The sequence below is a fragment of the Diabrotica virgifera genome, chromosome 10 (genome assembly GCF_917563875.1).
Source record: "Diabrotica virgifera virgifera chromosome 10, PGI_DIABVI_V3a".
Lineage (NCBI taxonomy): Eukaryota > Metazoa > Arthropoda > Insecta > Coleoptera > Chrysomelidae > Diabrotica > Diabrotica virgifera.
In genome coordinates, this window is record NC_065452.1 from 126,452,738 (window position 1) to 126,470,206 (window position 17,469).

At 30.9% G+C, this 17,469-nt stretch overlaps 1 long non-coding RNA gene across 1 annotated transcript; it reads left to right on the forward strand.

The window, feature by feature from the left end:
• Window positions 1-1,597: 1,597 nt before the first annotated feature.
• Window positions 1,598-17,259, forward strand: LOC126878510 (uncharacterized). The gene is made up of 3 exons (XR_007695685.1): window positions 1,598-1,732; window positions 3,812-4,106; window positions 16,888-17,259. It is a non-coding gene; the product is annotated as an uncharacterized LOC126878510 (long non-coding RNA).
• The last annotated feature ends 210 nt before the right edge of the window (window positions 17,260-17,469 follow it).

The following is a 17,469-nucleotide window of genomic DNA, read 5'->3' on the forward strand; positions in this document are numbered from 1 at the left end:
AAGTTGGTGATATGAACCATGTAATCCTAGAATGTTCAAGAAATAAGAAGAGCATTGAATCATTTTTCGAAGAAATGGTAAATCTCAAATTCTGTTTGCCAACCAGTCTAAATTGTATAATTTTTAGTAAAAATATTAACTTATATCAATGTTTGTATAATCATTTAATTCGTTGCAAAATGGAAATTGTAAAAAACTAACACCATTGTAAGCAATTCTGCAATACAAAATATTATTGTAAGTGTGTTCACGAAAAGATTAACATAAAAAAAATAATTAAAAAAAAAGTAAAATAATGATAAACAAATAAAAAAAACAAAAAAAAACAATGAAAAAAAAGGAAATAAAACTAAACAAAAGACTACATAAATAAAGCATTAAAAAAACAAAAATATAATTAAAAAAAATAAAAAAAATATACATATATAAAAAAATGCACTAAACAGAAACACACACATTTTACTAACATAATAACATTTATCCTAGGGTGTGAGAATTTGAAAAATCAATTTATTTATATTGGATAAAAAAAATGCTATCTTTATATTTCATAAATTGTTGAGGCAGGTTCTATACATTTTTTTTAAAGTATCTTCTATATAAATTCAGCATTTAGTAATTTCTAGCATCAGTTCTTCTACATTATTAGCAAGATGCCAAAACGTAACGGAGTACAAAACATAAAAGCGAAAAAACAAAAAGTAGAAAAAGTTTCGGTGCTGGAGCAACTTTTAAGTAAACCACAAGCTGTAAGTATTGATTTTTATTGTTTTATTTTTATTGTTTTACTAATATTTAGGAACTTTATTAAATTATTTTAGTATTTTGTTGGTATGGATTTCAACCACAATTGTTGGTGAAAAACATAATTTTTTTAAGAAAAAACTTCTCGTTTTAGTTTTTACCTTTCTTAATTACTTACTGATTGGATTTTCACCAACAATTGTAACCTAATTTCATATAAATATTATACTAAAATTAAACATATCACATGAAAACATTTCCAGAACATTGTAGAATTTGTTTTTATTTTATTGCAGTATTTGTAGTATTTAATTTTTTGTTTTCTAACCATTTTATTTAAATCTGTTTCACATTTTTATATTCTATATAAGGCTAGAGTGACCTTATATTTACATTACTTGATATAATCAAAGAAAATGATTAGAATAACTCAAACAATCGGATATTATTCTGATAATTTTGTTTGATTGTCAAGTAATATACATATTAGGACTCTCATGGTCTCATATATCTTACTATTTTGAAATATAAATTCTTATACTGTAATTTTACATAAAACAGTATAAGGATGAAATAATAACAAAAAATAGAAATTCAGTTGGTGGTTAGCATGGAAATAAACTAATTTGGCTCACCGTATTTAAAAATATCCTATCCGTATCGCTATGGCTACAAGTCTCTGTCATATCATCCTCGTTTTTTTACATAGAGGAAATAGTAATATTTATTATACATTATTCTGTTTTGTCCTATTGCTTCTTTTTTAATTTTTGAAAATCTGTTAATTATTATGAATTTTTATCCTATATTTTTTTTACAGAATTCACCAATAGTTCTATTAGATGGATGTGCATAGACCAAAGGCTCCCAAGCTGGAAAAGTGTTTTCCAAGACAAGACCATTGATGGTATGAGGCACAGCACACCCCCACCTAGCAATGCAAGTTCTGTGTTAACGAGTGAAACGACGATTGTCGCATCAGCCAGTGGTAGGGAGCGTAACTAAAGTCCTTTTACCCTTTGACGGCCGATATGCAATTAAGAGATGATCAGTGGGTCTCAAACAGTGGGGCGTTAATATTTAATTCCGATCGCTTGAAAAGTAAAAATATTGAATTTCCTGTATTTTATGTTCAATAAGAATATTGGATTTTACTCTATCAAAGGCAAATAAAATGAATATAATATGTATATACAGGGCGTGTTAAAAGAAGTGGGACGGAATATTTCGAATACTCGAAATTATTTGTCGGCATCAAATATTCATTAAGGTCTCTATTTTGCGTAGAATGAAAATTATACGAATGGTTTTGCATGCAGTAAAATTCGAAAATACTTGACAAATTGCTGGTATGTCCAAATTTGAATAAAATACATCCAGGACTTTACTTTCTACAGACACTGTATTAAATATAACCTTGAAACGAACTAACACTAAATCACTTCCGAGTTTTCAACAAAACAAAAGGTTTAAACAAGTGTAGTGATTGCAAAAACGGTTCGCATGTTTTAAATAAGATTTTTGCTGAATATGTATTTTGCTAAAATATTAAATAACACCAATACAATTTATTCACAACCATCATTTAATTGTTAAGGATAAACAAAAATGTAATATTATGATATGTTTGAATTTGATCGACTTTGTCGATAACAGTGTCTTTAATAGATATTTTTAAATACCATGAATCATTTTCCAATGATTGGGCGGACTTAAGAAATACATACTAAACAAATTTTTTTTACGTGTATAAAGGAGATTATAATTATTATGACACATTGTAAATACTCCTTATATTTTTCAAATAATATGATTTTGTAAACGCATAACTTTGATTATTGGCTAAACCTACATTATACGATACGTAACAAGAAATTAAAAAAAAATAACATGTAAATTCACTGTTTAAATAAGATACAGTGCGCTGGAATAAGTGTTACCCCCTTAATAACTTATTTATTTCTAGCACATAAGCAAAACACTCGGACAGGTCGATTTTTAAAATAATCAAAGTAATAACATCAATGTTTCGAACTTTACGCGATCCCTCTTCAGGTGACAGACAAAACTTTGATTTTTTTAAATGGGAAATTACATCATGTGATAGCTCATTTAAAAGCTTTTGAAATACTGATTACAATAATGTATAATACTTTAATCCTTTTTAAGAGTGTAGGCGCAAAATTTCGATCGAATTGTTTTTAAACGCATTGATTTTTTTCGAATCCTGAGAAAACTAATAAGTATTTTTGAAAAATTTAAACGCAGAATAAAAGATTATATTATTACCGAGGGTCGAAAGTCCCTTAAACAAAAACTTCTTTTGAATGATATATTTGAAATTAAAAATCCGACTAAATTTTCTTTCTTTTTTTCACCCCTGTGACTTATTAAAATAATCATTATAGAAGTTCTCAGGGACTTTTGAACCTCGATAATGTTGTAATATTTCATTCTGCGTTTAAATTTTTCAAAAATACTTATTAGTTTTCTCAGGATTCGAAAAAAATGAATACATTTCAAAATAGTTCGACCGAAATTTTGCGCCTACGGTCTCAAAAAGGATTAAAGTATTATACGTTTTTGTAATCAGTCTTTCAAGAGCTTTTAAATGAGGTGTCACATGATGTACTTTCCCATTTTAAAAAAATCAAAGTTATCACTGTCACCTGAAGAGAGAGCGTGTAAAGTTCGAAACATTGATGCTATAATATACTATGATTATTTTAAAAATCGACCTGTCCGAGCGTTTTGCTTATGTGCTAAAAATAAATATGTTATTAAGGGGGGTAACACTTACTCCAGCGCACTGTATATTCCGTATTATTGCAATAAAATATTAAAACGAATAAACGACAACTTGTTGAGTACAACAGACCAGTAAAATGTTATTCATAAAAATAGTGTAAAATATATCGCCGCTTATCTGGTTCGTTAGAAATAAAATTATCAGCATTTAATTGCAAACCGGTCTTCTTAGGTGGAAAATACTTTATATGCCATATGGCATATATTAATTTTTGCAAATCTGTTATTTATTATTAATTATCATATATTGTTTTTACAGAATTCACCGATAATTCTATTGGATGGATGTGCATAGACCAAAGGCTCCCAGGCTGACAAGTCTATTCCAAGACAAGACTATTGATGGTATGAGGTCGGCTTATACATAGAAGCCGACCATGTTATAGTATGGGTGCCGAAGCTAACATGGTGATGTAATATAATATGTTTTTATTTATGCACTGTATTTCCATGAAGAGCAGCTACAGCTTTTATTGGAATGTGCAGCTTATATGATATACCTAAACATTTCACAAGGATATAAAATGAACTAGTGGAAATAGGAGCTGAAATAGGTAATACAGTTTATTTAATATCAAGATAATCGCAACAAAAACTAGCACAATATATGTAAATAAATATTTATTGCAACAAGCTTATCTAAATGTCATTATCTATCATACTTAAACCACTTACAAATTAATCAATACTGGATTCATAATCATGATGCTGCAGTTCTTAGAGTGTGCTATTCTTCTCCGTCCCTTTCTTGAATTTTCCAGTTGGCGACAGTGATATTCTCAGCATTCGATGTTACGGCATCTATGCACCCAAGTTTTTGTCTGCCTCCTCTTCTTATTCCCACAGGCTGCGGTATTAAAAAATAATGTGTGTGTACTTTGTACGCACGTAAGAAGTTATACTTCTATTCTAGTATATGATTTCAACTAAATAAAATAAAATAAACAGTTTATTTTTATTTTATTTAAATATTAAACTAATTTTAATAATCACTTTTCAAAAATTTAAAAATTAAAATAAAAAAAAGACAGCAATTGTCCGCATTTGAACCCGGGACCTTTCCATTTCTAATCGAACGCTCTACCAATAACCCACGAAGACATTGTTTTGACGGTTTCTCGGACATTATGACAAATCACGGTAAAATAGATGAAGTGAAGTAGTAGGTATACATATTTATAAAAATAATGTTTTAATAATACGTATTATCTTACTCCCGAGGAAGAAAAATCCAAAGACACAAAAATTATAATAAACGTATTTACTAAAACCACTAATATATTCTTTACACACCTTTTTTGGACTGATACATACATAACTTAAATCATTTTAGCACCGAACTCCATACTGTCTGTGTGCGCATGCGCGCAGAATAATAAAAATTCACTCTTAATCGCGCCTAAAGAAGTATAACTTCAAAAATCCTTATCATATTGAGTTCCGGGGCTTGGGCTACATGTCTTACCCACTGCAATCAATTTCTCCTGATTAATGCTGGATATTTCCAAATAAAATATTAAGGAGCAGACAAAAATATGATGCATGCAACAGTTAATAAGGCCTCTTCACTGCAATAATCTATAACGAGAAGTTTTTTTGTCAAGTCCAGTCCAAATTATTTTAACTTTATATTGTTAGCAAACTTCAATTATCTGGTTAACAAACATTCAAGACTTAAAATATATATGTATGTCATTTGGATCTGTATCATATCACTTTTCCTCCATTTGTCCGCTGATTGAATTTTCTTACATAGGTACTGTTTATTTTCGATTGTTGAGCATACCTATTTGTTTCTGTAGTTGTTAAATTTTGAATTTCTTCCTTGAAAAATATGGAATAAATTTATTTTCACCTACCTTCCTATTTTTCTTTTAATTAGTTGCTACGCCTCGATGATTAATGTATTCTTTATTATTACTTCTCTGTATGTTTTTGGCCTAAATAAGGACAAATAATCGCGCTATTCAAGTGTTTCGACATTTCTTCCTTTTGCTAAACTGCTAATGTGAAGCGAAATATACTTTCTTTCAGTCCTGCGCCACCTCCTTTAAAAATGTCAGCTAGGATACCCCTTTCTCCTGCCCTTTTGTTATTTTATTTCTTTGACTTCATTCAGAATTTATTTCTCGCACGGCCCGTGTTCATCTTGCCAATTCTAATTTCCCTTTAGTTTCTCTTGTTGATCTGTATTTAACAGATCTTATTAAGCCTGTCTGTTTATTTTTTCTGTTGTTTCTCCTAGAAGTAAACCTTCTTTGTTTCTGCAGTGATTTGTGTTATTCTTTTTAGTTTCTGTGGATTTCTTAACTTCCTGGTAAAAATTGTTTACTTCTTAGTTTATTGTAGGCCTCTTGTATGTTTTTAAATTGCTTTTCTAGCTGTTCTTTTCATCTTTCTGCAAATTCTTTTAAGTTTTCTTCTAGCCACAGTTTCGATCGTATTTTGGGTATTTTCTAATGTCTCTTTGTAGTTTTGTCTTGTTTCTGCTTGCCAAAACATTCACACGAACCAGTCTTGATGTCTCTTTATATACACTGTTTCTCTAATCTGTTTACTACCTGTTTTGCTTGAAAGCAGTCTAATTGAAACGTCCCTCAAGTTAGCAGAACAAAGTCAGCAGAACACAGTTATTCTTATACCATAATTAAGTGCTAATTTAATGCTAATTTAATGTTCCAAGAAAAAATTTATTGCTCTTCTTCTTTAAAAGTTATCGCATGTTCTGCTAACTTGAGACTCAAGTTAGCAGAACACAGTTATTCTTATACCATAATTAAGTGCTAATTTAATGCTAATTTAATGTTCCAAGAAAAAATTTATTGCCCTTCTTCTTTAAAAGTTATCGCATGTTCTGCTAACTTGAGACTCAAGTTAGCAGAACAAAGTCAGCAGAACACAGTTATTCTTATACCATAATTAAGTGCTAATTTAATGCTAATTTAATGTTCCAAGAAAAAATTTATTGCTCTTCTTCTTTAAAAGTTATCGCATGTTCTGCTAACTTGAGACTCAAGTTAGCAGAACACAGTTATTCTTATACCATAATTAAGTGCTAATTTAATGCTAATTTAATGTTCCAAGAAAAAATTTATTGCCCTTCTTCTTTAAAAGTTATCGCATGTTCTGCTAACTTGAGACTCAAGTTAGCAGAACAAAGTCAGCAGAACACAGTTATTCTTATACCATAATTAAGTGCTAATTTAATGCTAATTTAATGTTCCAAGAAAAAATTTATTGCCCTTCTTCTTTAAAAGTTATCGCATGTTCTGCTAACTTGAGACTCAAGTTAGCAGAACAAAGTCAGCAGAACACAGTTATTCTTATACCATAATTAAGTGCTAATTTAATGCTAATTTAATGTTCCAAGAAAAAATTTATTGCTCTTCTTCTTTAAAAGTTATCGCATGTTCTGCTAACTTGAGACTCAAGCTAGCAGAACAAAGTCAGCAGAACACAGTTATTCTTATACCATAATTAAGTGCTAATTTAATGCTAATTTAATGTTCCAAAAAAAAATTTATTGCTCTTCTTCTTTAAAAGTTATCGCATGTTCTGCTAACTTGAGACTCAAGCTAGCAGAACACTAGGTCAAAAATTTGATAAATCATTTATAATTGAATGCCAAAGTATTCTCTGAATTAAATGCTAATTTAATGTTCCAAGAAAAAATTTATTGCTCTTCTTCTTTAAAAGTTATCGCAGGTTCTGCTAACTTGATAATCAAGCTAGCCGAGCAGTAGTTCAAAAATTGATAAATCATTTATAATTAAATGCCAGGGTATTCTCTGACGTAAATGCAAATTTAATGTTTAAAAAAAATGTATTGCTCTTCTTCTATAAAAATTATCAAATTGTCTGCTAACATGATAATCTAGCTAGCAGAACAGTAGTTCAAAAATTGATCAATCATTTATAATTGAATGGCAGAGTATTCTCTTACTTAAATGCAAATTGAATGTGCAACGAAAAAATGTATTGCTATATTTTTTAAAAAGCTATCGCACCTTCTGCTAACATGATTTTAAGCTAGCAGCACAGTAGATAAAAATGAAAATAGGGGTCGTGTGATAGCTCGTATGAAAGGTTACTCAATTATCTTTTCAGTAATATAAACCTTACCATAATTACTTATACAGGTTGGCCAATAAAACACTTGTCAATTAAATAAATTTACACAAAAAGAAGAATGTATGTAATTTATTTATATCGGAACAAATTGTACTACTGTCAGAAAATAGAAAAAAAATGTTTATTTCACAAATAAACATCGCTTTCGCTTAAATTTAACGTTAAAGCTTGCACCCACCTGTCTGTTGGCAGTTTGAGCATCTAATTTAAGCGAAAAGCAGTGTTTGTTTGTCATATAAATATGTTTTTATATTTTCTGACAGCATTAAAATTTATTTTGAATTAAATAAATTACATCCATTCTTGTCAATGTGTGAATTAATTTACATTAAAATTAGTTTTTTTGGTCACCCTGTGCAAATAATTATGGTAAGGTTTATGCTACTGAGAAGATACATTAAAATGAAATGTCACAAGACCTGTCAAAATACATGTGCCGTTTTCGTGGTCTGACCTTTCCAAATTTTTAACCTGTTCCACAATTAAAACTTCCCCTGTTCCAGTGTTCCCACATATCAAAGTTTGACCGACTAGACACCCTTAAGCTATTAACAAATTTTCAGCTTGCTATTAATCAACTTTTTTTTCATACGCGGGATCCAGACCTATTAATAGTGGTACCGAAATCCTTTTTTTTATTGCTGAGTCGGAAGTCATTGTAAAATGATATTTTTTTATTATTATCGACAACGTTACAGTCCGAACCGTTGATAATCGCTAAGATTTTTGAATTGTCAGAAAGGCGGTCACGGTCAATATTATTGAAGCAATATTGACGAATAATAATGGTAAAAAAACTTCAATTGTGCATTGAAGAAGAATGGTTATAGAGTTTCTAATCGCATCTGCTTTTGGTAAATATTGGTAAAATTCCCATGGCTTCGTCCGACCAAACGCGAATGTTTATCATCTGTTTCTTGAAATGTGAGGGTAAGATCCATTTTGTACATATAATTGATTGTTTCCTTGCAGCAAGTGTCTAGAAATTCTATAAAATATCATGCCATAAAGAGTTAAGCAAAGCTGTAAACGAATTTGTACAATACAGCCCCAGTAAGGTTTGACCCCTTCAAAGAATAACAACGTAACTCTAGGTATTAGATAGCACTAGTGGAATTAAATTTGTTTTCCGAAAAAAAAGAGAATTCAATTTATTGTTGGAACATTTCATTTGCATTTAGTTTAGAGAATACTGTGGTATTCAATTATTTGATGATTTATCCATAAGTATTGAACTACTGTTCAATGTTAAAGTTGAACTACTGCTAGCTTGAATTCAAGTTAGCAGAATATGCGATAACTTTTAAAAAAGAGCAATACATTTTTTCTTGGAACATTAAATTTGCATTTAATTCAGAGAATACTCTGGTCTTCTTTTTTACGTGCCATATCCACGACGGAAGTATGTTGTTTCCAATATTTCCATTCCTTTTTTGACTCTTCCCATGGCTTCGTTATTTGTTACATGCTCGGTCCATGATGTCTTCAAGATTCTTCTAGACACCCACAGTTCAAATGCTTCCAAATTTTTAGTAGTCGACGCGTTAAGTGTCCATGCTTGTATCCCGTAAAGTAGAGTCGAGAAAATATAACACATTGCCAGCCTAACCAGGCTATACAGTGATGAGCGTGCTAATAACCGGCAAAATAGCGCAAAAGATGGAAACATATTAAATGGTGAGATAAAAAGAAATAAAACTAGTAGAATTGTTATATTTAGCGATAGTAACATATAAATTGACATTATATTGATTGTTTCCCACCTTTATAAGTATCATAGGAGTATGTCAACTAAAACTGTCACTGTGACAGTGGCATTTCTCAAATTCGTCCTATACGTCTAAAGGTGGGAGACAATTAATATAATGTCAATCTATAAGTTACTATCGCTTAATTTAACACTTCCACTAGGTTCATTTCTTTTTATCTCACAACTTAATATGTTTTCCATCTTTTGCGTTATTTTGTCGGTTATTAGTGCGCTCATCACTGTATACAGGGTATCCAGAAACTCTCCCGACAAGCGAAGACTGGAGATTCTTCGAAGATGGCGTATGGAATTAGTTTTTCTTAAATATCTCCAGAACACTACTATTTATTTACAAAAACGATAACTTTTCTGAACTTTTCTGGACACCCTGTATACAGGGTGTCCAGAAACTCTACCCACAAAAGAAGACAGGAGATTCCTGTCTCCCTAATTAGTTTTCCTTAAATAACTCCAGAACGCTTTTATTGACAAAAATAAAAATTGGTACACATATTTATCTTCCAGAGATAAATCCATTCCATGCATTACGAATTACTAGTACCGGTCATAGCCGTCCGTTTTGGGTGGGCAATAGATATTTTATCGCATAATTTTTTTATCTTTAATTTTGGAGCATGTTTGACTCTGGATTATTAAATTGTGAGATATTCTACAACTAAAAGGTACTCTAGTTTTAAGTCGATAGAATACACCGTTTTCTAGAAAAATCGATTTAAAATTTTTTCTTTTTTGAGTTTCCAAAAAAAATTTAAAAAATATTTAGAAATCCGAAAACTGGTATGTTTATTTATATTTCAGAGATAAATCAATTTCATTAAGGGGATGGGTACGTATTTTTGGCTTCAATGCTATTCAAATGGGGATTCATTTTTTTCGAATCCTGAGAAAACTAATAAGTATTTTTGAAAAATTTAAACACAGAATGAAAGATTACAGTCTTAACGAGGGCTGAAATTCCCTGAAAACTTCTATAATGTTTATTTTAATAAGTTACATGGGTGACAAACTAAGAGAAATTGTGGTGTGATTATTAGTTCCAATTATCTCGTTGAAAAGACACTTTTTATTTATTCTAAGGGATTTTCGGCCCTCGATAATAATTTAGTCTTTCATTTATCAAATTTTTGACCTAGTGTTCTGCTAGCTTGATTATCAAATTAGCAGAACATGCGATAACTTTTAAAGAAGAAGAGCAATAAATTTTTTCTTGGAACATTAAATTAGCATTTAATTCAGAGAATACTTTGGCATTCAATTATAAATGATTTTTCAAATTTTTGACCTAGTGTTCTGCTAGCTTGAGTCTCAAGTTAACAGAACATGCGATAACTTTTAAAGAAGAAGAGCAATAAATTTTTTCTTGGAACATTAAATTAGCATTAAATTAACACTTAATTATGGTATAAGAATAACTATGTTCTGCTGACTTTGTTCTGCTAACTTGAGTCTCAAGTTAGCAGAACATGCGATAACTTTTAAAGAAGAAGAGCAATAAATTTTTTCTTGGAACATTAAATTAGCATTTAATTCAGAGAATACTTTGGCATTCAATTATAAATTATTCATCAAATTTTTGACCTAGTGTTCTGCTAGCTTGAGTCTCAAGTTAACAGAACATGCGATAACTTTTAAAGAAGAAGAGCAATAAATTTTTTCTTGGAACATTAAATTAGCATTAAATTAACACTTAATTATGGTATAAGAATAACTGTGTTCTGCTGACTTTGTTCTGCTAGCTTGAGTCTCAAGTTAGCAGAACATGCGATAACTTTTAAAGAAGAAGAGCAATAAATTTTTTCTTGGAACATTAAATTAGCATTAAATTAGCACTTAATTATGGTATAAGAATAACTGTGTTCTGCTGACTTTGTTCTGCTAACTTGAGTCTCAAGTTAGCAGAACATGCGATAACTTTTAAAGAAGAAGAGCAATAAATTTTTTCTTGGAACATTAAATTAGCATTAAATTAGCACTTAATTATGGTATAAGAATAACTGTGTTCTGCTGACTTTGTTCTGCTAGCTTGAGTCTCAAGTTAGCAGAACATGCGATATCTTTTAAAGAAGAAGAGCAATAAATTTTTTCTTGGAACATTAAATTAGCATTAAATTAGCACTTAATTATGGTATAAGAATAACTGTGTTCTGCTGACTTTGTTCTGCTAACTTGAGTCTCAAGTTAGCAGAACATGCGATAACTTTTAAAGAAGAAGAGCAATAAATTTTTTCTTGGAACATTAAATTAGCATTAAATTAGCACTTAATTATGGTACAAGAATAACTGTGTTCTGCTGACTTTGTTCTGCTAACTTGAGGGACGTCTAATTGAATTTAATCTGTCTCAAAACAGGTTTGAGCAATTCTAATCCAAGCTTATGTACAGAATCAAGCTTTTGAAGTATTGTTGTTAAGCTTTTATGACATTTGATGGCAATTTATGACAATGAATGGTACGAATCACCCTTACGTTAGGGAACATCCATAAACTACGTCGTTGACAAGGGGAGGGGGGACTTTGCTTATTACGACGGTATACGACAGGGGTGAGGGGACCATGAGTATCCGACGTCGTTTGATGTTTACGAATATAAAAAATATACCCTATTTTAGAATTAAAAAGAATTAGTACCTATATTACTTTTGTCGCATACTTTTCATTTCGTTTTTATCAATCACAGCCTTAATAATATTGCTAGCAGCTTGGTACAGAATCACAAACAATAAAATGTCTTTAAACAAACGCGTCTATACAGAACAACGTCTGGAAGCAATAAATATTAAACTGTTCATTTATTTACTGAATACTCTGTGTGAAACAATTCTACAAGAATGAATAGAAATAAAATATTCTATTCTATTTAGTAAGTACATTGTACTTAATAAAAGAAATGGCATTGAAAGCAAAACAAAATAAATATCAAGATTTATATGATGCAGGGTTGTTTCGTTTTAAACATTTTGTTTTAAGCAACTGTTTTAATTTAAACATGTTTTAAACATTTGTTTATGTTTAAAACAGTTTTTGTTTAAAACACTTAACGACGTTCTACACCTTCGTTGCGGGGTATGCCTCTCAGAGGAAAGGGGGGAAACTTATATGCAAGCGAAAGTTGGTAACAATACATTTATAACAGAATACTCAAATCATGTTTCAATATTGAATACTTTATAAAAATAAATTATAATAAATTACGGAAATTATGGAATAAATTAGGGAATTAATTATAATAAATAAATTAAAAATAAATGGTACGGTAAACAATCCTCATTTTTTAATATGTTATTCCTTACAAAAAAACCTTTAATTTAAGCACAAATAATTAAAAATCGTAAATTTGGGTCAAAAGTTATTAACTTTTTAAGAATTCCCATAAGAGCCCATGTTAAAACTTAACTTTGACTCTTAATAGTAATTAAACGGTACGGTAAAACAATTTTTAAAAAATCAAGTCTTAGTTTTTTGAAGTAAACTATAACATACTAAAATTTCATGCAAATCCTTAATTCTTTGCCGAAGGTGTAGAACATCGTTAAATTAAACAAGCGTTTTTTTTTTTTTCATTTTCTTTATTAAAATAATAAATATGAAAAAATTCTCAAATACATTATACATACGAACTTTTTAACATTCATATTATTTATTTATTAATAACCGGAATCTAACAAAAATTGGAAAACTTAAATCATTTTGAATAAGAGTTAATCAATTTCTCAAAACTGTTTCAGTCTCATAGTAATCTTGTAATCAAAAATTATCAATCTGATATCTGATCAGTCACGTCATCAAGCTCTTTAAAAATTGACACCAGCTTAGTAGCTTTGACATTGCCTAGCCGATTACGTAGTTCGGAATGGTAAACCGTATGTTGAGGAGAAGTCTTTCTATGTTGGCTGACGAGCAGTTGAGCAAGTTCCAATGCTGTAGTATTTATATTTTTTATAGAACACTACCATGTCTATGGTATTACATTCTCAATTAAATTTTTAGAAAACATATTATGTGGTCTAAAGGGTACACACTTTGGCTGGTAATTAATAATAATTGGCAGTCCTTCTGAATGATAATTTATAATTGGCATGTTTCAATAAAACACTAAACACCACAAAATAACTTACAGTAGGCCTTATTGCAATAGCCAACTTGCAATGCGAATTAATAAATAGTAAATAGTCTGGGTGTTGTTCTGAAGCTATTTCTTTGTGGCATTTTTGTAATTAACTATTCTAAATGGGAAATAAGCCACAATTTAACTAAAAAAAAATGATTTTATTAACGTTTCGCCTCCACATCGGACGTCGTTGTCAAAATACAAAATATTAATGTTAATAAAATTCTTTTTTTTTTTTGTTAAATTGTAGCTTATCACCCATTTAGAATAATTAAATAGTGTGGGTTTCCCCAGGCAATTAATAGCTCTTAATTACAATTGCTTTTCTTATCTATTACGTTAAAGAAAAGTTAAAATCAAGTTATTAATATTACGTTTAAGAAAATATGATTTAAACAAAAAAATGTTTAAAATAGAAAAAACATGTGTTTTAAACATGTTTTATTTGTTTAAAACATAAAATTTAAAAACAAAATAAAACATGTTTAAAACACAAAAACGTTTAAAACAAAAAAAACATGTGTTTTGTATTAAATTAAAAAACATGTTTTTTTGCAACCCTGATATGATGCAGTTAAAAAATCATAGGGACTCCGATAAAAGTGTTGTCTTTTGTTCCAATAAAGCTAATTAGTTGTACAGTGAATTGAGATAAAAAAAGTACGCGGATATGAGCTATAGTAATACTGATTTGGATACATTCGTAAATAAACTTTGAGAGCTAACTTTAAAAAATTCAGAAATAACATAGAATTTAAAAAATCACTAAAAAGGGGGGTTATGAGTTGCAATTGCGACGTCGGTATGAGGGGGGGCAGCTGTAAACGACGCTTTACGACGGAAGGGGGGTATTAAAAACTCCAAAATTTTTACGACGTAGTTTATTGATGTTCCCTTACATAAAACGTCGCTACATGTATATTCATAAAAATTAGTGGTGGGTGAATGATTGCTCATCGTCCCACCAGTCCGGGGTACCCGTCGAAAGTAGGGATGGTAACACCCTGTATAATTATTATTTATACTATTGGATGGCATTTTTATAGTCTTTTCCACTGGCGAAGCGTCCATGTAACCACTGTTACCATTGGTAACAGTTAAAAATCTTGCAAATAAATATTTTATGACTACTGTGAAATAATTCCATTTTATTTTTTTTTTCAATAGAAATATGAGTGTTAATAGTAATTCACTAAAAAGCCAACTAGGCGCACGAAAATATTGGCGAATTTATGCGACTCGGTTGCAGGTTAATATTACCACTTTTAAATGTGGATACAAATGAAGGTCCATCGGCTATCGGTCGGACGATTGGAGACGGCTCGTGTATGAAAATTTTGAAAGGCGAAGGCGTAAGCGCGCTTTGGATATTAGTAGGCACGTTACCACTTCTTGGAATGGTTACAATGGTTACTTACCTATTACAGTATGCGTGCAATTAAACATGGAGGAGTGTCGTTGACGACTTTTTTTTTGAAATCTATGTCACTATGATTATCCAACTTAAAAATAGGTTTTCTAATTTAAAGCAAAAAATTTTCAGATAGGACCTTTCATCAATTTGTACAGCTATATGGACTAAAATTTGACAAAGTAAAGTTAAAAAACAGAATTGACAGTTTTTTATAATGATCCAGATTATATTTAAAAAAAAATGTACAAGAATTGTAGCAATATTTAACGTCTTCAGAACTTGATAATGCATTACAGGAACTCTTTAAATTGGCAAACCTGTTTTTAATAATTCCGGCTACAAGTGCATCCGTTGAAAGCAGTTTTTCAGCAATGAAACGGATTAAAACATGTCGAAGAAATACCCAGTTGCAAGATCGAATGTCATTTTCTTTAATTTTCATTGAGTAACGCTTTTTAAACGGATTAATAACAGAACCCTCTTTCTACGATTCTGTTATTAACATATTTCCAGATAAAATAAACAAAAACTTATATCAGTGGCGGATCTAGAGATTTCCCTTGGGAGGGGAAATTTGCCTTAGGGGGAACTTCCAATGCAACACCAACCAAAAAACATAATAAAGATAAACCAAAACAACATAAAAGACATAAATAATAACTTATATGCATTAAGTTCACTTAATTTTCCTAACTAGCGTGTTATTTTTATGTTACAACAAGTTTTTTCCTTAATTTTGGACCTTGTTAGGGAAGGGGAATTTCCCCTTTTTCCTCCCCGTAGATCCGCCACTGACTTACATTTGCGAGGTTCCTTTAAACGAGATTTTCTACATCTGGGTTTGGTAACACTTTAGAAAAAGTCACGCGTCGCCACTGGTCTTTTCAGTGATGGGGTAGGGGTTTGCAATTGAAACATTTTTGGTTGTGGTGGATAGGGCCTAGGGGGTTGATGGGGGTGGGTTCTCTTTCATGTCGTTTTAGTTCCCTGAACGGAATGGGGGGTTGATTATCCCCTCTACTTCGTACAAGCCACCTGTTGCTTCGGCTTCCTTCGATATGGTGGTTCCTTCGATATGGTGGTTCGGGTAAAATTAAAACTCTGCAGGGATTAAGCTAATATAAACGAATTTACCTTCTTTATTTGGAGAATCATTTTCACAAAAACAAACTAACTCACTACTTACTAACTTTTACAAAACTATTTCGCATCCAGCGATTTAAGTATTACACTGCATGTTGACTGTTTGAGTGGCGGCACATGAGTACTGCTAAAAAAGGCGGGAGAGAGCCACAGTCCCTGCGATTACACAAAAAACCGGCTTCAGACCCAACGCACCTTTTTGAAGCATGCAAGGAAACCTGCTTTTTTACACCTATCCAAATTATTATGTGGGTGGAAAGGAAAAGGCGAGTGTCAGTTGCACCATAAGTTGCAACCGCAACATTCCCCCTTACTATCATAGAATCAGTTTTAAGCATTTTTCGATATCAGCATTTGTTCGTAAGATATAACCCATTGTACATAAGTTTTAAAATTGAAAAACTGTATGCTCCATCCACGACAGTTCTTGATGAAATCACATGCCCAGAAATTTTGTGGATGGTTTCATTGTGTACATTACAAAATGAAGGGTCAAGGGGAAGAACGATGAATGTCTATCTGGAAGCATTTTCTGTAAAATGGGAAACAAAGTTACATATTCATTGTTTTTCCCACTTGCGTTTAATCTTGTAACGTGTTCTTAAGACGATTCTCATCATTATTTCCCCTTGGCCATTCACAGGTTGATAGTACTCTTTCTAAGCTAACAGATTATTGCACAAAAATCGCCAAATGGCCAAAAATTTACATCCATCGTTTTTCCCCTGACCCTTCAAATTAATTTCTATTTTTTTTTTTTATTTGCAGGTGAAGGTAGGGGATCTGGCATCTCAAGGCTTGGACATAGGCGAAAGTCAGTAGCTAGCGTACGGGAGGGATACTATAGTACGCCTAGCAAACTCCCTGTAGCAGCTTGTACTCTATGGGGATCTTATTGTACAAATTTACTATACCTACAAAAAACTCCAGTTTACAAATAATACTCCAGTAAATTAAATATTATATTGGATGTTGGTATATTTTATTAAATAGAAATTACTTTGTAACATATACATGTATTGTGTGTGTGTGAGAAAGGATGGCTTGGATGCAGATCCGTTAACCACAGATGTTTATTTTAATTTTACATTAATCATGTTCGACATAAAATTATAATTTCCCAATAAATGTGTAAAATAATTTAAATCGTATTATTTTCCCTAAAATCTGTCATCCCTATATAGATCGAGATGAAATTGTAAGACAAGTCTTGAGAAAATATTTTTGCTTAAGATTTATGTATTACAAAATCACTTTGAAACCCAAACAATTGACAGGATTTAGATTTTTAGCTTCTATTTGGAGAAGATCTATGGCATGAATGTGAGACGAAAAATACTGAACTACCCC